Consider the following 24816-nt stretch of genomic DNA (forward strand, 5'->3'; position numbering starts at 1 on the left):
TAGTGATAGACGTGAGATTATGTAGCCTGTTGTTATCCATAGCTGAGGAAATTTCCTCACCAAAGTTTTTATCTTCAGCCATGCAAGTTGCTGCTTTTGCTGAGCAAAAGGTAATTGTAAGGAATCCACAGTGGTAAATACTTTAAGGCATCACTTCTGATTATTTTAGAATGGCATGTATAGGTCAGATCTAGCAAGGAAGCCTGTTAGTCAGCCGAAGTAATAAAATGAAAATTATCCCATAAACGTGACTGACAGTGCCTTTTTAGATTAGAAAAGAGGGCAGAGTAGCTGGAGAGGAGTTACTGAGAAATATCAGTTTGATTTGTGGGCAGTAAGCTTGCCGTGGGCTGGATATGAACATGGATCTTATTTAAGAGCTACGACTTCTTGTTTGAAGTGAATCTTTAGTGCCAGTGTAAACTTGGAAGAGAAAAATAAGTAAACACTATTAATTCCAGTAAGAGCTAGGAGCAGAAATAGAAAATCAAACAGAGAAATTGGAATCAAAGATTGAACTCTTGTTCTTTATAGTTCTTCTTAGATATGTTTTTATGAGTGATGCATTTGAACTGAAGATTTCAGCTTTTTGGGGTTGTATAGATGAGCCTCAGTTCAAAGGCATCTCTAGATTACGTTTGGAATTACTGTTCATAAAACAAGAATGTTGTTTGGGCATTCCTGGAACAGAAAATAAATAAAAACTTATGAAGTATCGACTCCAGCTGTATATAAGGCTATTCTCTATAAAATTCTGGGAAGTAAAATTAAGTTGATGCCAAAATACTAGACTGACTAGCATGAGAAGGTTTCAATTCGTTAGGTGAATATTTGTTTAGCATTCAGTATTGAGCTGAGGCTTACACATTTAGCCCTACTCTTGGGATTTAAGTTGAAGAAATATTTGGAGCAGCACAGCTACTCAATGAAGCAGAATGCTACAAAGCCAGGATTTATTTATTGCCTTGTACTTCAGGTGCAGATGTGATGTTCTCAAATAGGTATCTTGGGGAGAGGAAACCAAAGGGTTCTATCTGATTCTGCCTGACTTATTGAAAATTCTTATCTAAAGTACTTACTTTTTTGTGTATAATGATGTGCTTAGGGTTGGTGCAAGTGCCATAGTTACCAGTCTGCTAGCTGAGTAATTAATTCAATGTTACTTCTTAATGGGGGAGGGAGGATTTTTTTTTTCAGTGATCATACATATGCATACCCTAAGGCAAACCCCATACTACCTGCAAGAAAAGCAACCACAAAAAAACCACCCAACCCCATGCATGTTTGGACACACAAAAAACCAGTCACCCCAAAATAGAAAAAAACACAAACAAAGCAACAACAACCACAAGAAAAAAAACCCAAACAACCACCACAACAACAAAAAACATGACAAATCCCAACTGCAAATACTAGGATGAGTTTGCAGGGGACCAAGAAATTCTGGATCTATCTTTCAAACCTAAACCTATGGTTGCTTTTGCAACAGCTGGCTCTCAGTTTGCAGCTTTAAAAAATAAAAAGTAAGAAAATACAAATGGTCTGGAGTTAGTGAATTTTGGCTGAGCAGAGAATAATTTTCTTGGAATGAGAGGCTGCGAACAGCTCTACTGCTCTGGAAGACATCTATAAAAAACAGAGGAGGAAGAGTCACAAAGGCTGGATTTAGGCTGGTTTTAACTATGTAAGGTCTTAATGTAATATTGTTCTGTCTCTTGAGACAAAATTCAAGGTTTGCTTTTAAAGGACGCTTATTCCAAGCAATGTCTTCATTTCCTCTGAGTCTTGAGTGTTATTTAAGATGTTTAAGATAGATGATTTTCTACAGGCTTATGTTCTCTTGTTTCTGTACCTCATCTGCCATTCCACATAGCCTATAAATATTCTTGATGGTATAAAATAGAAATGAGTGATTGGCAATTGTATCGTCTTTAGGTTAAAAAAAAAGTATGTAATTTATATTATTATATTATTTTATATTATATAAATACAATAATATATATAGCTGAATATCCTGACCATTTAACATATAAGGATGAGGATACTGAATCCAAAAGTTAGACCATGCCCTTCACTTAGTAAGTGACAGCATATAAAGAAGAAAGCTAGCATCTACCCAAAGAAGTTTAGCCTAGATCTATCTTAGGGAACTGGTTTAAGACAAATAAAGCTTAATGGTAAGCTATGCTGATTTGTGAGTTCAGTAGTTGTATTTAAGTGGATTTTTTCTTTTCAGTGGATATGGTGGTGCCTAGTCCTTGTTAATCACACACATATTCCTTGCCCTGTTAAAGCAGTATTCATTCCCACCCCACCTGCAGCTCATACAAGCAGTAAATTCCCTTTTCTCTCTGTAGTTGATAACTGCCTTATTTCCAACCATTACACGGTTGATGTATAAAATATGGATTAATAGAAACTTAATACATTCTTCTGTAACTTCTTTTCTTTTTATGATTGCTTTAATGGGTTACTTGATTCCCTCCTTTGCTGTGTTCTGTGTTTTGAAGCATTCCTTTGAGGAGAAGTGTAGTGTGTGGATGTTTGAACTGCTTTGGGGTGCTTTAACATTCTTGTGCAGCCACAGTATTCTTGATAGGATGAAGCTCCTTGATGCTGGCTTAAGTGATTTAAAAGAGCAATGACATAAAGCTGAATTTCTTTGTTCTATATGCAAACTATGAAGCAGATGCTACAGTGTTGTGATTTTTAAGGTGCTGCCTGAGTAGAGCAACTTTGGTCTAATTCTGACTGTTTTTTAAGGGTTTTTTCAGTAGAGGCACAAACCAAAGGTAAGCATCAAGTATGAATTATTTAAAAAAAACAAAACCAACACAAGAAAAACATGATGTAAGGCAGCGTCAATAACCTGCTGTTAAAATCAGCGTGCCGCTACTTATATACTTCAGGCTTATTTTCTGTACATTCCTTTGTGCAGCGTGTGAAAAGTAGTTGTGTTTTATGTTCAGTAGACTATTTGGAAAGAAGTGATCTAGGGAGAATTTTCATACCTTATTTATGTGACAAATAACCAATCGCTATGATAACAAACATAGATTTGGTTGTGGATACGTACCCTTCCTATTTTTAAAGATACTTTCTCCCATTTAGATCACTGGGATCAAACATCTGCAAACCTTGTGCCTTCTGCTTGCTAGGTAAAGATCTATATGCATTATTTAATCTGCAAGTGTCTATAGTTGATTTTGTTTCCCTTTTGGGTATGTCCTTTCATAGAAAGCTTTGTCACATTCTTCGATGGCTTGGAGTAGAATGCAAAGAACAGATTTTAATATATTGTGTCATCCAGGGACTGTTGTTTTGTCAGTGTGTTCTATAAGGATAATTGTAGTAAATTTGTAGAGTCCTGACAGATCTTCAGGCATCTGCATGTGACAGAGCAAGGTTCTTGGCCCAGCGGAGCCCCTCACCTCTCGTGCTGACTCTGTGAATATTGCAGATGCTCCTTGATTGTCTGCACTTTTAGGGCTATGGTTTTCAAATTGTTCCCAAGTCATTACAGTGAGGCTTTTGGGGAACCCAATTTTGTTTGTGGGGGAAAAAAGCATAAACTGAGAAATAAAAGTCAGATGTTGATACATATGTCTTATGGCTTATCTCCTAGTTCTACTCAAAGTGGTGACAAAATAGTAAATGCAAGTGACAACATGGTGGATGTAGAGAGAAAGACAGAACAGCATGTGCCTTCATTCGTGGTGTCAGACAAAAGAGTAGATTTTTGGAGTATTTGAAAGCTTTTTTATATTGCAGTACCTGCAGAGGAGCAGAATCTAGGCCTGTTATTTGGAGGCAGGGTATAAAGTGTGCAAGTTCAGTGATAGAAGTCTGGTTTGAATCCATTAAAAAAAAACACACAAATCAAAACATAAAACCTCACAAGCAGTAACTTAGATTATCAGAAAACAGCCTGCTTGGCTTAAAGAAATTAAGCTGTTTCTGAGCTTAAAAACAAGGTCTCAAAAGTCACATCTGACTTGAAAATCTTGTGGGTTTGGGTGTTTTTTGTTTTTTGTTTTTTGTTTTTTGTTTTTTGTTTTTTGTTTTTTGTTTTTTGTTTTTTGTTTTTTGTTTTTTGTTTTTTGTTTTTTGTTTTTTGTTTTTTGTTTTTTGTTTTTTGTTTTTTGTTTTTTGTTTTTAGTTAATGTTAAGGAAGGAAAGAAACCTTCTGGCTGTGGTCATGTATGCCAACCATCAACCAGGAGTGAACTTTTACAGCTGACTTATAAACCCCAGAGAGATGGGTTTTCTAATGGAAATACTGACAGCCTCTTAACTTGAGCAACGCTAGCAGGCGCCGTTATAATAAATGACACTGAGAGAGACATGATACAGGCCCACAAGGTAATTAATGGCAAGAGTAAAATAAAATATAGTCGCAGCATCCCACAGAGAGCATGACTCAATGGAGCAAACTTGTAATAAAGCACAAAGAACGTCTGTTTAGTAAAAAGCTGTGTGAAACTGCTTGTAAAATAAATCATGAGCTAGTGCTAGAGCTTGCTGAGCTCTCTGTGTGTTTCTTTTAAATTAGAGGATTACAAAACTCTCCTCTACTATAAAAAGCCATTTTTGGCAAGGCAGAATCACTGTATAATGAAATGAGAAGCAATGAAATGCAAAGTGCACCTATGCAAAGAAGCTTTTAACATACTGCTGAATAGAAACAAACTAGAGAAGTCAAGAATGCACCTACCGCCTAATCTTACTTTTTAATCAAGTAATTTTATAACTAGCTGTCGTTTTGATTCTAATCTAATTGTCTTTTCATTTGGAATGCATGATTTTGATGTTGGGACATGTCAAGTGTCAAAGAAGGCATAAAAATAGCTCTTCAGTTGTTTAAAGAAGCTTTATTTAGCAACAACAAAGAGATAAAAATTCCTCCTTAAACCCACAAAATTCAATGCTGTTATTTGTTTTACATAATGCTTCCACTGATTAAGGATGGTGGTAGCTACAACACTTAATAGGTAAGAAGTTTTGTTTGATTTGTGCACAGATATCCCGCTTGTGGCTTATTATTGTTAATTAATCCTGATGTTCATGTTGCAACGACAGAAAAGTAAGTTACTTTGTATTCATAAGTCAAATGAGTTGATGTGACAGTGAATATATTTCTAACAGCTCTGGATCTGCAGATCTTGTAAGGGAGGAGACTTGGGGCTGATGTCAAATTGAGGCACAAGCACATGCTATGCAACTGTTACTTTAAGCTTTGCCAAACAGTTACTTTTGGGAAGCTGAGATCCTACATTGATGGTGTTATGTGTGAAAATAATGAACAAACGATGTACTGACTTCTCTGACTTCTTCATTATCTCTGTTTAAAATTGATGAATTGAAAATTGAAATATGTTACCACTACAATATCAAAGATGATTTTATTTGGATGCAAACGGTGTGGAGTGTACAAATAGAAATGCCTTGTCCATACACATTTCTGTCATTTTGTGTTAGTTTTGCCTTCAGCATTGTAAGGGCGGAAAAATAGGAATTTGTATTCTCCTATTGGAAATCTGGTGTGGTGCTTTTCAGTATTTATCTTGCATGTGGGGCAACGATCCATTTAGTTTCAGTCCTTTTATAATAAGGAAATACAACACATGTCATCTTCATGACGTACTATTAGGGCCCAAGATACTGTGCTTCCATTTTAAGGTGAAGGTGGTTGATATAAATGTTTTCCCAGCTGCTATAGTTGTATGAACTTTCTGCTAGAGAAATATTAACTGTGTAAATCTCAGCTGAAGTGCAAAATGGACCCCAATTAGTCCCTGTTTTGTATAAACGATCTTGAACTCTGGTTCTGTTTCTGAACTGAACAAGAGGGGTTTGCAGTACTGAGCAGGGCAACACTGACTTTGTCTATATCTGGACCATTCAAAAAATAAATAATAATAATAAAAAAGCTGCTCTTAAATTTGAGTGAAAATGACTGAAAATCATTATCTTAGATAAAAGTAATAAATAAAAATCATCTACTTCCATAGATAGAAATCTTTCATGCTTCTCTCACTTGTACTGTTTAACAGTGAATTGCTTAAGTGCTGTTTGGAGTTTCTAGCTTAGATTTATAAAACTAACTGTCTGAGTCTCATTACTCGATTTACAGAGAGGCTGCAGATGACTGCCTGTATATTACTGATTTAATCTAGAACTGTTATCTAAATCTTTACTGTGAATACAGTGCCAGGAATTAAATTGGGTACACTTGACACTTAATAGAATATCAGTGAGGGAACTGAGATGTACAGGAACAGTGACTATATTAAATCATTATTTACACTTTTCTATAACTCGTGACATAAGAAAACTTCATTAATAGCAGATAAGGTTCCACACCCTCCAATAGGGAAGCTGTAAGGAATTTTCAGTGATTAGATTTGATAGTGGCATAGCAGAATCAGAAGCCTAATTACTCATGGTGGTTTTTAATACTGCCAAAATAGTGCTTTCGTTACTGCATTTCAATTTTGCATGGTTTTTTTTTCAGCCCTGTGAAAATGAGAAGATATTTGCTGATATTCTGTGCTAACTAAAAATATTTGGAAATGAAGAATATCAAATGAGAAAAAGCTAATAACTGTGGCTAAGAATCAAAAAATTACATAATAGCACTGTGGAAAAAAATTTCCTACTTCTTTTTGGAACTCCACCCCCACTGAAGTAACACATCTTTCAGTGAATTACTCTGAAGGTTATCTTGGTTTAACTATAAAGGTTGATGTGGCGAAATAATCTACTAGAATCATGTTTCTTCAAAAAGCATTTAAACTATGGTTCAAAAAGGCTCACTGGTCAAAAATGCCTTTTGAAGCCTCAAGCCAAAGAATCAGCTATTGCAGTGTAGTGGTGGAAGAAAAAGCAGCTATGTACTTTATTTTTAAAGAAAAATCCTAATTCTTATATATCTGCCTTGCATAAGGAAACCAATGTCTATTCCCTAGGATGAAGATATTGAGGGAATTGTGTAGGTCATGTCATTGATTCATAGAATGGTTTAGGTTGGAAGGGACATCTAAGTTCATCTAGTTCCGATCTCCCAGTCTTCCAATCTCCCACTAGACCAGGCTGCTCAAAACCGGTGGGGGCTACCACAACTGCTCTGGGCAACCTGTTCCAGTGTCTCTTCAACATCACAGCAAAGAATTTCTTCCTAATATCTAGTCTAAATTTACCCTTTTCCAATTTAAAGCCATTCCTCCTTTTCCTGTTGTTACCTGCCCTCATAAAGAATACCTCTCCAGCTTTCCTGGAAGCCTCCTCCCAGCTACTGGAAGGACACTATAAAGTGTCTCTGGAGCCATGTTGCCAGCTCATGTTGAATCTTTCATCAACAGACACTCTCAAATCCTTCTCCTCTGGGCTGCTCTCAAGCCATTCTTCTCCCAACATGTATCTGTGCTTGGGTTTGCCCAGACCCAGGTGCAGGTCCTCGCACTTGGTCTTGTTGAACTTCATGAGGCTGGCATAGGCCCATCTTTGAAGGTTGTCCAGTTGTCATCTGCAAACTTGCCGTGGGTGCATTTGATCACAGGATTACTGAATGGCTCCAACCCCCCTGCCTGGCAGGGCCACCGAACTTCCATGTTTACTAGATCAGGTTGATCCCACTGTCCATGTTGCTTACAAAGATGTGAAGCAACACCAGTTCCAACACTGCAGCCAAGGCTGCTCATGATCTTTTGTTACTTACCAGGCTCTCCTCATTGGTGAGGATAAGGTCCAGCATACTACCTTTTCTCATGGATTCCCATACCACTTGGAAGATCAGGTTATCATCACGGCATTCCAAGAACCTCTTCAATTGTTGGTGCCCTGCTGTGTTGTCTTTGCTCCTATTTGTTTATAGAGAACCTCATCCACTCAGTCTTCCTGGTCAGGCAGCCTGTAACAGACCCACTCTGGTGTCTCCTTCCTCTACCTTCCCTTTAACCTTAATTCATAAGTTCTCTGTCAGCGGTGTGCCTTTAACTTTTCTTGCTTGTTCCCCATGCACTAGTGCATGGGCACTGATTTGGGCTCCTATTGAGGCTGATTTACCAATTGATTCCTTATTCTGATCTTCACGTGCTGTCTTCTTGGCGTATACCTGTGATATACCTCCAGGCCTAGGGAATCCACTACCATCATCAGCCTCCAAGTGGGACGGGTCAAGAATCGCATTCCCCAGTGACTCTAATTTAAAGCCATTGTACATGTGTTTGTGTTCAGAGGGAATGCCTGAGGAAAAGGGGCAATTCTGTCATACTGATGAGGAAAATTTACTGTGCAGTGTCATTTTCTCATTTTATTTAAGGATGGTTTTTCACCCTGAAGAAACTATTGGTCTAGAATTGCTGTGACAAGGCAGTTCTGCGGCTCCTCAGCTGGCACTTGTTCTCTTTTGTATTTTGCTCCCATTGTTTGTGTATGTATTCCAACATAATTTTTTAGTTGACTATTTAAAAAAAAACAACCCTTTGCCTTTGTGTTCTTGTTGGATCAAAAAAAGGATATCACTGCTTGCAAATGGAAGGAAGGACTTTTTGAAAATACATTGTGCACACACACCATTAATTCAGATTGTTGGTAAGTCTTCTACTGTGGTAACTTTGTTTCTTTAGTATACTGATGAATTTTTTCTTAATTCCGAGTCACTGCTGTGGATAGGATTCCATTGGCAGAGAGAGTTTTGTGTAAATGTGGAATACAGTCATCTCTATTTCCAAGTAGAGATGGAAATCTTCGCTCCAACTGTTGACTGAAATTTTGCTTCACTGAGATGCTGCGCTCAATTTGAGTTCAAGATTGCTCTTGGATGTTAGTCTTGCACTGGTTTTGAGTATTTGCAGAAAACAGAAATCTGAGAGGGCAAAGCATGCTTTCTTCTTGAAGCTTATATTGAAGCTACGGAAAGATTTCTGAGTAACACACTGACAACCAAATGTCTGTGAGATATGTGTTAAAAATTGTACCTTCAGAAGTTAAAGGCACATTTTTAATCTGCTTCAAGTGGTGGCTGAAGTTCATGACTGAATTCTTGGAGACTCTCTGATTCTGACAGGAGAGGAAATATCCCTGAAGCTGGAGCCTGGCTGACCTTGCTGGTCAGATGGAGCACAGTAAAGGAGGCTGCCTTTGTGTTCTTGTTGGATCAAATGTTTGACTTCTTTATTGATCAAGAGGTGATTATGTCAGGTAGATAAGCTGACATGTGACCTGAAATTAGACTTTTCTTCCTTTCTGACTTTTAGTTTGTAGTATTTTAAACAGCAATAAAATTGCTACCATCATTTTAAGACTCCTTTCTTGACACTTTGTCTCTAGATTTGCAATAAATTCACGTGATTCTTAATGATAAATGCAAGTAGCAAACTGAGAGGAGGGAATGATAGGTTTGTAATCCTGAGTACCAGTATCTTAAAAGGAAAGCGAATTAACTCTGGAGAATACCTAATAATACCTTTTTTTTTTTTTTTTTTTTTTTTTAAATCCTCTTCCCAATCCTTCCTCCTTCCCTGGTAAATACAGTCAGTTTACAAACATTACAAACTGGATCAGTTTTTGCAGGGAAGAACTGACATGTTTAGCTGACGTTGAGATTTCTGTTTTAAACCATCTGGAGTAATCTACACCTGAGATGTGGGGTTCCGAAAATCGTAGAATAAAGCATGAAAATTGCCTTTGCATTTGATATAATTTTGACAAACAGAGTTAAGCATTCAATACTTATAGCAGTTTTGACTTATCAATATACAATACTGAATGCTTCTGCTCATATGAAAGTACAATTTCTAGAGAAAAAAAAATCTGCTAGAACAGCTCTAAGAGTAATTTCTAAGGAACAGCTTGCTTTATTGTTCTTCAAGGAATTAAAAAAAAATCTTCAAACAAACATCCAGAGAGGAAATATGAATCTCCATAATTCTGTGATCAACAGAATTTTCATGATCATCAGATGTAGTACATGGACCACTATAGGCAGAGCTGATGAGAAATAGTGAAGTACTGACATAATGAGAAATCTGTTTTGTTTGTTTGTTTTTTGGGTGTCTTTTTTTTTTTTTTTTTCTTTTTTCCTTTTTTAATACATTTCTGCTTTATGAAATAATCTGGCTCCAGATCTTCTTTCCAGGGAAACAGTCTTAAAATAGTTTTTGAAGAGATTTTCCCATTTCCTTTGAATGCACTTGAGATTCATTTGTGATACCTTTTATTTCTCTCCTATGTAGACTCTCATGATGCTTTATATATTATATTCTCCTGTGGAGACATTACTCTTTCATGGTCTTTCCTTTGTGCACGTAATGAACATTTGGTTTGTTTGTTGTTAACGGTCCCACTTTTGCTTTAGAATTTCTGTATTGACTCCATCACACCTTTATATTTGTTGTAAGATCTTTTTCATTCCTAAGCACCCTAGCTATTTTGTTCTTATACACTGTTGTATTTTTATTCCCAGTGTTGCCTCAGTTCATAATGTGGCTTCTTTGGTACCTGTTCATTTTCATTTTTAATTATTGAGCGCAGAGTGGTTATCTGTAGTGCTTCATTTCATAGCCATTACAATTGCTTTCATCAAAGGGAAAACTTCATTACAGCATGGAAATACTGTATGCAGTGGTAGAATCATGCTTGTCTGCAGAAACAAACTGGTTACAGAACAGTAGCTTATTTAAAATATTGATGAAAAGATATCTTTCAGGTCTCTAGCTATTGATAAGTAATACTGTACTGGACCAGTTATTTTGAACTCTGGTGAAATACAATAAAGTACAGACTAAGAGCTGGTAGGTCTAACTCTTTCTTTGCAGTCTTTACCTAAAAAATGAACAACAAACTTGCATGCAATCAAGAACCAGTACAGATTCCTGAGTGTATGATGTGAGGAGTCTTTGAAGCAGTTTCTATGTGAGAATGTTATTTTTTTTTCATTCACTTTCCTTGTAAATATTTAACCTGTACTTTTCTCAAGCTCTTTGTGTTCACCCCCCAATGTATATAATGTCTATCCCTATATATATGTATTTCTGCTATTAGTAATAGGTATGTAACACATGACGACATCCTCTTAAAGCTAATAGAGTGAAGTGGAGCAAACTGCTGAAATTGGCCTGACCAATATGTTTTGGGGGCAAATTGATCTATACCACTGAATCTTTTCTTAAGGCCATACTCTATGATTATAGATAACAGGGAGTGACAACTGTTTCTATGGGTGAAGAAGTTTTGCATTTGAGTCCATGAAGTCAGACTCAGTAGTATTGCTTCTCTCAGTGATGTTTGAAAAGTTGCGGCAGTCAGGTGAAGGTGAATGCAAAAAAGGTGACGTTGCACCCATTTTTAAGAAGGGTAAAAAGGATGATCCCAGGAACTACCATCCTATCAGTCTCACTTCTGTGCTGGGAAAGGCCATAGAGCAGATCCTCCTGGAAGATATGCTAAGGCACATGAAACAGGGAGGTGATATGGGAAAAAACAGCATGGCGTCACCAAGGTAAAATCCTGTTTGACCAGCCTAGTGGCCTTTCATCCTTCTCTCCAAATTGGAAAGATATGAATTTGATTATTAGACTGTTCAATGGACAAACCAGCTGCAGGATCAAATCCAGAGAGTGGTGGTTGATGGCTCCATGTCTGATTGGAGATCAGTGGTGAGTGGTATCCCACAGGGGTCAGTGCTGAGGTGGATACTCTTTAATATCTTCATCAGTGACATGGACAGTGGGGTTGAGTGCACCCTCAAAAAGTCTGCTGATGACACCAAGCTGAGGGGTGCGATTGACACCAGAGGTTCAAGAAATCCAAATTCAAGACCTTGCACCTGGATTGAGGCAACCCTCAATACCAATACAAGATTGCAAATGAAAGGATTGAGTGCAGCCCTGCTGAAAAGAACCTGGGGATACTGGTGGATGGGAAGCTGGACATGAGCCAGCAAAGTGCCATCACAGCCCAGGAAGCCAACTGTATCCTGGGCTGCATCAAAAGAAGCATGGCCTATGAAGACAGTCTGAAAGAGCTGGGTCTGTTCAGCCTGGAGAAGAGAAGACTCCAAGGTGATCTGATAGTGGCCTTTCTATATCTAAAAGGGAGCTACAGGAAAGAAGGGGACAGACTCTTTAGCAGAGTCAGTGGTGACAGAACAAGAGGAAGTGGCTTCAAGCTCGAAGAGGGTAGAATTAGGTTGTATCTAAGGAAAAAACTCTTTCAGTGAGGGTGGTAAATCACTGGAACTGGTTGCCCAGATATGTGGTGGATATTGCATCCCTGGAGACTTTCAGGGTGAGGCTGGATAAGGGCCCTAGGCAGCCTCATTTAGCTGTGTATGTCCTTGTTCATTGCAGGGAGTAGACTAGATGACTTTTAAAGGTACCCTCCCACACTATGAATTCTATGATTTTTATAAAGTCTCTTGTAAATGTTTTACAAAACTAGTACAGATCAAGCTTTCTCAAATTTCAAAGTAGAAAGGATGGTTTTACTCCACTTTTGCCATCTTCTCAAACAGAAGTGCTAGTCTTCCAGACCTTCATCTTGATATTTCACTCATCTCTTGCCTTGTAATTTCTATGCTTCTGTTTGTAGTACCTCCATTTACTTCACTTGATTAACCTTTAGTTTCAGTTTTACACAGGATGTCCATTGCAAGAACAGGTCCCCTGTGACCTCACAGTGCCCAAGAGAGTACTCCAAGCAGAGGACAGCCTAATGTCCCCACCAGAACCGCATCTGCACCAAAAGATGTGGGAAAATGCCATTGTTGTGGAACCTAATGATGGTTAATTTTATGGATTGCCAAGGATGAAATACTTGGTATGAAGGATTAGGAAACCATAGAAATCTTGCAGCTAGGAGACAGAATTTGTTTTTGAAATAGGCTGTTGATATTTTATGTTCATAGATGAGAAGCATACTTCAAATGCACTTTAATATTAGGCTGTTTCTTTTTGAATGTTGAAAACTGAGAGGAGGGAAATCATCCACTCTGGGAATCAGTATTTCTGGGCTCTATGCTTGTGGTTCATTCTGTAAGTTAAAACTACATCTGGGATGTTTTAATTGGTTTCCATGGCATTGTGACCTTCCTTTTGAACAAACTGACCTGTCAAAAGGCTTAGATCTGCAACTTCCTGCACCTCATAAGGTCCAGAAGCCCAGTGGTATTTCCTACTGGACAGTGTCTGCCAAGAGAGCTTGTATTATTCATAGCAAGGTCAAACAGAAACATGGTCTACAACATCTCAGGGATTTTAAGTGTGCTTTATGAAGCCTTGCTTTTCAGAAACCTAAACAGTAAAATACTAGAGACAAAGAACTTCTAGATGACTTTTCAGCATCTGAAGTAGATTAATGCTATTTATTGTAATAAATAGACAGTTAAGTGTGCACTCTCATTGTCTTTATAAGCTTTCAGGTTTCTTTATTATGGTTTGTATGGAATGATATTAAAATGTGATCCATTCTACACCTGACAGTTCCACTGGACACAGTTGAGAGGCTGTTAGGACTGATTAGAGAGAAGGAGCAATATCCCTGTAATTGAACTGGAGTTTATGATTAGTTGTAGGAGGAGTCTATCAGCCCTGCATCCATTTTATCTATAGTTTTCTCAGATTGTAGATGCTGTGTGATGACCACTTCTAGGGGCACCACTTCAAGAGACTTAGACTACCATAGGAAAGCCATTTCTTTAACAGAGACAGAAAGAAAACAGTTAACTGCAATAAAATAAATAAATACATAGAAACACCACTGATTTAATTTATTTATTTATTTTAATGTATTTTGTTTTGAGAACAAAATACTAATGCATTTAGCAATCTGTTTCCTGGATGAATTATGGTTAGACAGATGATTGGTTAATGGTTTGGATACTGATTTGCTGTATATCCATTTTAAATTCTGATCTGAAGCTTGGAAATAACCAGACTTACACAGTTTGAACATGGTGGCTAATTTAAAACAAAAGGAAACACTGATTAATTGGAGACCTAGGCAGGTGTGTGTTAAATTTAGTCCTAGGAAAGCAGCACCGCTTTTCTTAGACTTTATTCTGACTTTCCAAGTGCAGCCTTCAAATCCTGATGCCAAAAAGGTTAGTAAAATTGCCCATCGCTTTTAGCTTCACCCTTGCCTATTCACTCCTTTCTGGGGGGCTGACTTTAATAGAGAATGAACTGTCAAGCACTATGCAGCAAGCTTTTTGTATGGGAAGCATTCACAGACATGTAAATTAATGCAATAAGTGTGTTAGCTTCTAACAGTTAAACTCAAAGGATTTTGAAGCATGGAAACACCATAATAACATCTGGCTTCCTTAAGAAGTCTAACTAAATTCATTTTTTAAAAATTAAAGAAGACTACATGAGAAGCATCTTTTGACTGAGTTGAAAAGAAAGAATTCCCATTACTTAGGCTCTTAGCCTAACATGTTGCTTTTCATGCTTTCTCCAGAGTATTGAAAGAATGCTGCAGATGTTCTTGCTTAAGTGTTCTGTGTACTGTCATCTTGATGAGAAAGTAGTTTCAGAAGGTGATAACTATTTTTCAGAATGAAGGCTATTAAATATTTTCTCTGTCCATCATGGCAGGGCTGTTTTGTCTGAGTGCTGAGCTGTTATAAGTAATGCCATTTTTCTTTTTTTTTCTTTTTCTTTTTTTTTTTCTTTTTCTTTCTTTTCCTTTCTTCTGGTGAGATTGAGGTAAAAAAGTGTGTGACCAGATTATTATATCAAATTTATATTAAATGCAAGATTTTAAGAAGTCTGCATCTTGGGTTTGGGTGTTTGTGTTCTTTGATCTTGTAAGCTGCATTCATAACTTAACAGTGGAAAAAGGTGAACTGATAAGTATGGGTTCCTTTATACCAGTGAAAGATTTTTGATCGTTGATCAGTATGATCAAATAGGCACATCTTACTGTGATTCCAACATAAATGTTATTGTGGAGACGCTGTAAGATTTAATATTGGTCTAGTCTGTATCTGAAGTTTAATAGCACTTGAAATTCCAGTTTTGGCTTTTCTTGTTTCTACTCTCTAGTGAGTGTTATCAGTATAATTACACTTCTAATTGCTTGTCCACACCAATGAAATGTAGACTTTAATGAAGAAGTGATTATTGCATTACCAAAAAAAACCAAACATATTAAAGCATAGAGTTAGATGGCTTTAGGAGGTAATTTGAACTAAAGAATTTTGTACGCAGAAGCTATTCATAAAGCACACTTTTTATATGCTAGTATGAGCTCCTTACAATTTTATTAGAAATTATAATTGCATAGGCTCAAAGGCATTGGTCTGGTGGTTGTAAACCTGTTCAGAAAACCAGGCAAAGAAAAGGATATGATTTAAAACAGACTGTCCCTTGAGGAACTTGTCTGATTTCAGCAGGAGAGAGAAGCACTCTTGACTATATATGGAAATTCAGGTTTGTACTGTAAAGTCATGATTTCCAGGGAAGCAGCCCTGTAACTGGCCTTTACTTAGATGAAAGGAGAGAGAGTGTCTAGAGAGTGCTTCCAGGTCTGGCTAAAGGGGAGGAGGAATTCTACAAATACCTTTGGTATCTGTCTGCTTGCTACAGCTTACAAAGCAGATTACTCTTCTGAGTGGGCATGAAGAATGATAAATACTGGTAAAAATACACACTGCTTACATACTCAAACATAAATAACATTTACACTTGTATGTTGATGACATTAGTTCTGTGTGTGATTGATGTCTTAAATTGGATCGTATGAATCTTAGGCAGTAGATAGAATCTAAATGTAGTTATTTCCAAACACATGCACAGAGCTGACTGCAGCTCACTGAGGCTGTGGTTACCTTATATCCTTATGTGTCTAACTGTGGTTAATATCAACCACATTTATTAATATCAATCAGTTCATTAGCAGTTGCTTATTTGACACCATCTTGGGCTTCTGCCTTGATCTAGTCAGCTGGAAGATCTACGTAGTTGAAATATTTCATCCAAGAACCCAAATATCTTCCTTCTCCATTTTTCACCCTCATGAAAAAACATGTAGGCTATTTTCTCAAGTTTTGACTGTGATGCATGGATTTCTCTTTTTAATGTGTAGAAGCAAAGCTATCAGAGGAATCTGCTCTTTTTTACTTAAAAAGGAAACTTCCAAAGTGAGTTCCAGGCCTACATGGTGAACCATTTGTGCTTCCATGAGCACAGTTGACCTCCTTACAGCAACATATCCAAAATACAACCAATGTCTCCAGTACAGAATTATGTCTCAGTTTCAAAACTGAGCTTAAAGAACTTTGGAAGTGTTTGTTAGGGGGTGAAAGGAAGAAGAAGGTAAGTAGTGATGTTTTTTACTCCAGTCATGTCAAATAATTACTTGCTGTCATAAACATCTTGCAAGACAGAATGGATGACTGTCCTTTCAGCTGCACGGAAAGAAAACAGCTGCACAGTGTGGAGTAGAGGCAGGATATGATTTTTTCTATGTAGTTGATCAGTCTGGCACCTTATTTTCACTTTGAATGAGTAAGCATACAAGTGAGCAATGATGAAAATCATAATGAAACACTGTTACTGAAGCAGCAGTATTGCAGGCTGGTTGAATTTGCTATTGCAGATAAAAAAATTGTAGTAAGAAAGGGAATTAACTTGTCAAAAATTAGTGCAAGGAATTTCAGTTGTACTTTTTTTTTTTTTTAATTTTCTTTCAGTATTTATTTATTTTATATATTTCAGTATTTATTCTCGCTAAAGGAAAACAATTACTGGATGCTGGCTACAAACCAGCACCATCCTGCAAGTGAATGATAAATGTACGCTGATAATGTTGCTGTGCTGCCAATGAGAGCATGAAACATTTGGAAGGAAAAATAATAGAACTGTCTCATAAATAACTGTATGGCACTTCAACATAGAGCAGACAACCCTATAAATAAGTAGAATAGATCTCAAATTCTGCATTGAGTTACTTAGAGTTTATTGCTGTTATTTCAGTTTTTATTACTTAGCACATGGCCTGATGAGATCAAACCATATAAAATGCAGAACTTTGCTTTGACCTCTGCTACAGAGCTTTCTCTAGCAGAGAAATTACTCCTTTAATGAACATAGATCTTAAAATTACCTAAAATTCTAAAGACCTTTGTGTAGAGGACCTCCAGTGTGAGTACGCAAGTCTGAAACAAAAATGAGCTCTCTGCAAGGTTGGCTTCAGGAACATATCTGTCATTCCAACTTGCTAGAAGAGATCTACTGGAAATGGTGGTAAGAACAGGAAATGGACTTGTTGAGATTTAAGACATCCAAAAGCAAATAAACTTAAAGACATTTGATTAATCAGCCCGACAAGTAGGAAATCCAGACAAAGGGGAAAGTACACGGCTGTTTAGCTGTAGAATGACTCATTACTATTTTTTTCATATACATTCTAGTGTGCTTCTTGAGCTAGTCTATCAAAATTCCAGTGTAAGACTGGCTGCTGTGTTACATAGTAGCATTTTTATAATCTGACTGGCTGCTGTGTTACATAGTAGCATTTGTATAATCTGATTGTACTCCTTTAGTGTACCTGATCCTCTGAGTCTTGCTTTCTCTTTTCTCAGTTACTAGAATCAGCAGGACACAGTATCTAAGAAGCACCAGCACATGGCCAGTGATTCTTAATTACTTGTGTGTTGCCAGAATATTGTTCTTTATACTGTATTCAGTAAAGCAAAACATGCTCTGTGAATACATTGCTCTGAGGTCCTAGGCTTAGCTTATGGTCCTACAACTATTTATAGGATAAGCACAGTACATTTAGGTGGGTGAAATCAGCTCAACCTCTAATGAAGTTGGCACTATGATTTTATCACTGGTATGTGTAATGTGAAATATTTTAGGTTCCCTCTAGTGTGGCTTTTATCTTAGTATTTGGCAAAAGCTTCTAGGAAAACTGTCTAAGAAAGTCTGTATATTTTTAACCTTTTCTTGATGTCCGGTAGGACAGCAAACTCAAGCCATGAGAGATCTTGGAATGAGTCACAGTAGCTTGTAATTGTCTGTCAGCAAAGTATATGTAGTAGTTTCTTTTGGACTGCTTGAAACTGAACCTCGTATCAGTATTTCATAAAATAAACATTCCTTGTGCAGAAGAATAGCAACAGCATTTAAACTCAAATCTGAAAATATTTGGAATTTTCCAGGTACTGCATTAGAATTGCTTTTTTGGACATAACAACTTGATTGTGTGCAGGAAATGAAGGTACTCGTGTCAGATGGTATGATACTGCTTCTCAGTCTCCTGAGTTGTGCGATGGCATGATAAATACTAATGAAGGTGTTATAAATGCACTGTATCAGCTAAGAGAAAAAAAAGTTTGCTCGCTTTCACTTTGTCTGGAAGCCATAATCTATAGGAGTGATATTTCCAACATTGCTTTATGCATCTGTGCCTTCATGTTCTGTAATTTTTCTTGTAGAGAAGTAGAAAACTACAAACCATGTCTGGAATTGTGTCCATAATTGTGTATGAAACAGCTGAAAACTGAAAATGCGGTGATTTATTGTAAGGCATCTGATGATTATGAAGCTTGTCTTTCTGTGACTTTTGGTAGTCTTTTTGAATTTTTTTAGAATGGTTATTGTGAGTTTGAATTAAGAGTGGTCTTCCTGCTGTCTTTTTTTATAGAAAAATGTTTTTCTAGAGAAAAGTATTGCAGAGCAAGCTGAGGTCATCTCCGTCTTGATTTGTGAAATTCCATTATAATCATTCTGACATTTTGCTGTTCCTTACTGAATCCAGGAATAAAGTCAGTATTCAAGACCCGAAAACATGTCAGGTACATCAAGAACCTGCAGCGTGCTGTTTCATTCTTTCCATGCTCTAGGGCATGATGGTCCAACCTTTCAGCTTGTCTGGGCCATATTAAGTGAACAGTAATTGCCATGGGCTGCATGTAAAGTAGACAACAAATTTAATGTATATAAGTAACAAAATCTATTTTTAATGTATTTTTCATATTTTAATTAAGAAAAAACCACAACTGAGCAACAAAAACATAAAACTAGTGGGATGTTTGAACTTGTTTTGGGATACTGCTGGTTTGATGGCAGTGGTTGCCATTCATAGTAAGTTCTTGAGGTGTTAATCAGAGATTTTCAGTGAAATATTGTTCTTTTTGTGCAATAGTTGTTCACAAATGTGCATACTAATGACATGAATAAGGGTGTGACTGCAAAGTGAGGGATAGTTTTCTTTGATAAGATAGGGCTTATGAAACTCTGCTAAAGAGACGTATGTAATCATATTCTTTGAGCTGAATGTCTGATTGCAACTGTACATTCTGTGTGAAAATTTGCAAGTGATATATTTCTGTTGACTGAAAATGGAGTCACAAATGTACAGAATAATGATGGTTTTTTTTTTTTGTTTGTTTGTTTTTGTAAATCTTGAAACCTATTCTCAAATTCCTGTATCAAAACATGAAGCATGACTGTCTATTTCTCATTGTTCAAAGGACTGTGTTTAGTCTACATATCAAAATGCATGAAATTTGCCAGAACTGGAGCTTGCTATGATTTAAGTTACATTTCAAACAAACACTATTGCTGTCTGAAACACAGCACAGATAAGGTGATTTTCACCTTGAAGACACATTTTACTCCTTTAAATGAGTGGTCAAATACACACACATATACACACACACACACACACACAAAGCTAAATCTGTGAGGCATTTTTATTCTTCATAGTATGGCACAAATTTTCCTTCTGATTCCACAAAGGACTCGATTTCACTGCACAAATTCTTAAGCTTTCCTAGCATTTTACCTCAATTTGGTCACCTTCCTTCAGAAAAGTAAATCGTGATCCCATAATCAGAACCCATGCTTTAAGGAAGTCCTAGAAATGGTGATGATTCATTCCCTTGGACTTAATGAAATTCACACTTTTGTCAGTTCGCATTGTATTACCTGCTTTTAATTTATTTTGCATAAATTTCCTTCATGTGTGATACTTCATGTGTCTGACACTGTCATGGTATTTCAGGACACACAATATATCATTGATAATTGTCTAATCTTCTAAGCTCCTCTTTTTAGCCAGCTATCACTAGGGTACTCTAAGTAGCTGTACAAGGTATGTTGACAAAGGCTAAAGAAAATCACTTTTATTTACTTATGGCTTCATACAAATCAAGAGACTGGCTTTGTCTTTCAGTGGCCCCAAAGAAGTAATTTCTTCAGTGACATTATATTTGTTAGCAGTACCACAAATGAAAATGGCAAGTTGAGCTGTATCTGTGGCACTGGTACTTTAATCTATTCCCAAAGCATGAAATTTGAAATTAGCGACTTTACTCTCTGATTTTTTTGATAGATTTTCCTGTTTTTTGTTTTGTTTTGATTTTTAATCAGGGTGTATTATGTTTGTCATGAAGAAACCAAATGACTCTTCAACATCTTCCATGAGTTAGCATAGCAACCCTTGTGCTTGGCTCTGTTCTTGTATGTAGTGCACACAGTGAGGCAGTTGGTCATGACAGGGTAATTACTAGTAGCACAGCTGTTTTGGGGAGCACGGTAGTCTTCTATTGTATGTTAAAAGAACTTGTACACATTTTCTGGATTGTCATTGCAATGTTGGAGATGCTGGACCGAGTTGCTGTGTCTACATAACAAAGTGTAGTGTTTAGCAATTGGGAGACGGTGGTTTAGATTCCAAAAGCATTACAGTCAGTTTAGCAAGAACTAAGGTTAATTAGCGTGCTTCAATTTTAAGTCTTTCATCAGTGATTTTCAATTTTCTTAAATAGAAACATTTTTGAATCTGAATGAGGCTGATGGAGTTGGTGAGAGTGTATATACTTAAAAATGCTCTCTGCAGCTCATTAAAGGTACAAAACTGTGATTCTGAAGTGCTTATCCACGCTTCTGTACAGTTTAAAGCAAAATAGAGATGAAAAATGTATTTTGAAATATTTATGGGGTGTAGTGCCTTACATGAGAAGTAGAGAATTCTCTATAGCCAAAAAATCTCAGCAGTTTTATTACTTATGAAGACAGTGACTTGAAGTGTATGAGAAGACTGATGTGCTTCCACCCTTCTGTAAAATCAAGTGCCCTTGACTCAAGACCAAATGAACTTATAGCTGTTTCTTTTGCAGAGTGCTGTGCAAGCAATGACTGCTTGAGTAAAGTTGCTCCATGCCTTCTGGAGTTTTCTTTGGTTATAGGGGCATTTTTAGGAGCTTGCTGAACTATTCACTGCTCTCAGTTCTGTGTCTCCAGTGGGAACATCTTGACATCCTGCGTGCTTTTGGCCAGGTCTACCCAGCAATGTTCCCATAGGATTCACTGCATTTCTTCCTACAGGTGGAATTTTAAGGAGTCAGAGCTTATACTTCTATTCTTAACAAGTATGTAACAAGTATGTCAATGCATCTGAAAGAGTGAGAGAGACCTGAATACACTTTGCAGATAGGCTTTGGCTATCTCCCACAATCTAACAAACAGTATCTGTCTAAATAAAAGTTTTTGATTTCCATCCAAACCCTCCACATGGACACTTAGCATCAGTGCTCTCTTCTCCCTTGATCCCAGCACAGCTTCTGGACCCCTTCCAGGGCAAGTGTTGTAATTAATGCTTTTCCTGGTTTGAGATTTCCCTTTGCGTATCTTTTTCCTGCATGTGAACAAGATTTGTTTGACAGAATGGACCGGATGGAAACTTGAGTCCAGGAGGACCAAGGCCTTATTTATGATACCTAGGGTGTATGCAAGAGTGATTTTTGCCTAGATGAATCCATATATGTTTAATCATAGCCTTGCCTTCACAGAAACTGCAATAAAATCTAGGACAGACCAGGTAAACATGAGGATATCGAGGGTCAGCCCTTAGATGGAGTAGATCAGGGGCTCTACTGCAACATGATTTCAAATGTTCTATAGTCTTGAGCATAAATTAACAATCTCAAGTTAGTAAGAGCTTAGACCTTTCCATATACCTAAGTGTGAAGCTTAGTTCTGGAATCAGGTGACTTGAAGCATCATGCGGTGTTTTTTTTTTTTAATTATTATTCATGCCCACAGAAATTGCTACACAAGGGAAATAAGTTCAGTGGTTGCTCGTACATTGTGCATGATCGGAATTGTACCTGCTACTTCAGTTCTATTTGTCCATCCATTCTGTTCTTGTTGTAAAGCTTTTCAGTGTTGGGGCTCCTTTTATATTTGGGACCAGAGGTATGGAAAGTGAATTACTTGAAATTATTGTTTTGAGGATGCTATAAAATCAGTTTAGACTGCTCAAGTAAGTGCAATATAAGTGAGTAATATTGCCACCAGTATTTTAATTGGACAAAGCTGGTAGATGTTACAGCTTTACTAGGCCAATTTGTTTGGGTTTCTACATCTGAGAACAATTTAGGAAAGGCAATTTTGGCAGCCTCAGGTCTGGCCATTGTTCTTCTCATGGCTTTACTACACAAGCATAGCACTTATGTCTGGTGTAGAAGAGGTCATGCACTCTCGAGGAGCTTCCATTAGGATTTACTGCATATCTACAGTGTGCCAGTCCTGCAGGTGATGTGGTTACCCATGTTTCCAGCAGTGTGAAGCTGGCTGTAAATAATCAGGGCTGTCGTACTGGATGTGTTCAGGCAATCTGTTTTTATTCAAAGGAAATTAGAGATTTTCAATTAATTTGTAGTAGTTCTGTTGTATAAAGAAAAGTGATGCAAGTGTGGCATTTCCTTCAAATAGTATGAAAGCAAACAGTCCGCTATTATTAAGAATATATATATGTATTTAATTGTATGATACTCCTGGGAACAAATCTTTAAGTGTTCTTACTGTAGGATTCTGACTACAACTGCCTTTTTAAAGGTTCTATGCTTGTGATTCAATATTGTTGCCTTTATCTCTTTGATCTATGCAAAAACTCATTAAACTGACATTTTTTTTTTATCCTAATGAAAATGTAAACACTGCTCATCACTTTTTGCTGGGGGGGAGGGGATTAAAACTTGAAGTACTTCAGCATTAACTGTAAACATAAAGGCACGTTCTGCAAAATGTTTGAAATGCTCATTAAAGATGTTAGAAAAGTTTCTGTCTGAAACTCCAGCCCAGTTTTCCTTCTTAACTAGGGAAATCATAATGCTGGAATGATTTGAAACCGTGCTTTCCCCTTGCTTTTCAAAGCCTTCATCTCTGACTGGAGGCAGAATTCTAATTTCTTTTCCACAAGTGCGTGTTATACATATTAGGAGATCGTTACTTCATTGTCAGCCTCTCTTTTCTTATGCTCCGTGTGGAAATAGATGATGCTACTGAATATGGTCTTTCGGGGGGAAGGAGATGTAGACGTTCTTTACGTGTGCTGGCTGCCCTATGATGTAGTAGTCAGTAGTACTTAATGTTAATAGCTAGTTGTAGTTAATGTTCATGTGGAAAGACCCTGACTGTAGGAAAAAGTCAGTGCTCTCACGCGTTGGTATTAACATGTTCGGAAATCGCGTCGCGTCGGCTCGAGGCGCGTCCTTCTGTCTGTCCGTCTGTAGGTGGCAGTGAGCCTACGCGGTGCGAGGCTCGGGGTCACCGGGCGAGGAGCTGCCTGCGGGTCCCCGTGTTCAGAGCTTTTCTTTTTGCACGAGGTTTTATTTTTTAAATGAAATTCTGCTGGGCTTTACAGATTGAATCTCTTTGTAAGTCTTGTTGACCTTTCAACGAGAAAACCTCCACTGATTTCCTCTTTCCAAATGCTGATGTTTTATTCTCTGTTCTCTAAGCTAGCATCCGTTAATGGCAAGGCCTCATATTTTAGAGTGAATTTTTTGAGTGGAGTAAGGTTATAAATGTAACGTTAATTACTCTTAATCCAGACAAAACATGCTGATTTCTCATTCAGTTCCCTTCTTGAAGCATTTATTTCTGCAGATCAGCGAAGCCTTTGAAATCAAGCAGTATGTGAACGCCTGTTTTGAAAGAATCCTTTAAAGCCAAAAGACTTGCTGCTGTCTGACTGGGGATCTGAAGCCCTAAGGAAAAAAAAATAGTAATAATCATGTGGAGAGGCAGAAAGGTGTCTGCACTCTGGATAGGTGAGTGTGGGAGTGCTCCTGGGATGTGTGTGCTGTAGAGGAGATGGATGTCCATCTTGGCAGGTCAGCCTGGCCTGGGGCAGGAGGTGAAAGAGAACTTCTGGGGCTGCTCAAGGATGAAGTCAGATGTGATGATAAACTGTAAGGCAAGGAAAATAAGAGTCTGAGGATTTGTCTGAGACTAAACCATGTTAGTACTGGGAAAAAGCTTGATTCAGGCTCATGTCACCAGTGTATTTTTCCAGTAAGGCTACTTAACTTGCTCTCTGAGAATATCTGTACATTGCACCTTTTCTTCTGAGCCTAATAGATATGTTGAAATATTACAGCTTTGTGGATTTGCATGCAGTAATGGTTCTGATACTGAGGGAGTGATGTTTAACGATTCCCATTGGGAAATTTGGAATAGGAAAAAATCCAATATGTTGGTGCATATTTAGTCTCTTTCATCTTTAATAGGAAATATGATGGGGAATCCGCTATTTATGTCATGTGAGAAGGTTAATCTCACTTTTTTTATTTGTACATTTACTCCCACACGACTATTTACATTACTTAACTCTGGGCTCCAGATGGGACATGACTAATTTTCAGTTCAGATCTTTGGAGTTATTTCAATCTTTAAAATGAGTGTAAAGGAGATCAAAATGAAATGTAAGCCTGTTGGAAAGACATCTTGTCTCTTTGTGTATCGTGTATGCCAGCACTACAGAAAGGGGGGATTATCACCTTCTCCCTGTCTCCTG

Source organism: Excalfactoria chinensis, chromosome 4 (assembly GCF_039878825.1).
Source record: "Excalfactoria chinensis isolate bCotChi1 chromosome 4, bCotChi1.hap2, whole genome shotgun sequence".
In the NCBI taxonomy this organism is placed as follows: Eukaryota; Metazoa; Chordata; class Aves; order Galliformes; family Phasianidae; genus Excalfactoria; species Excalfactoria chinensis.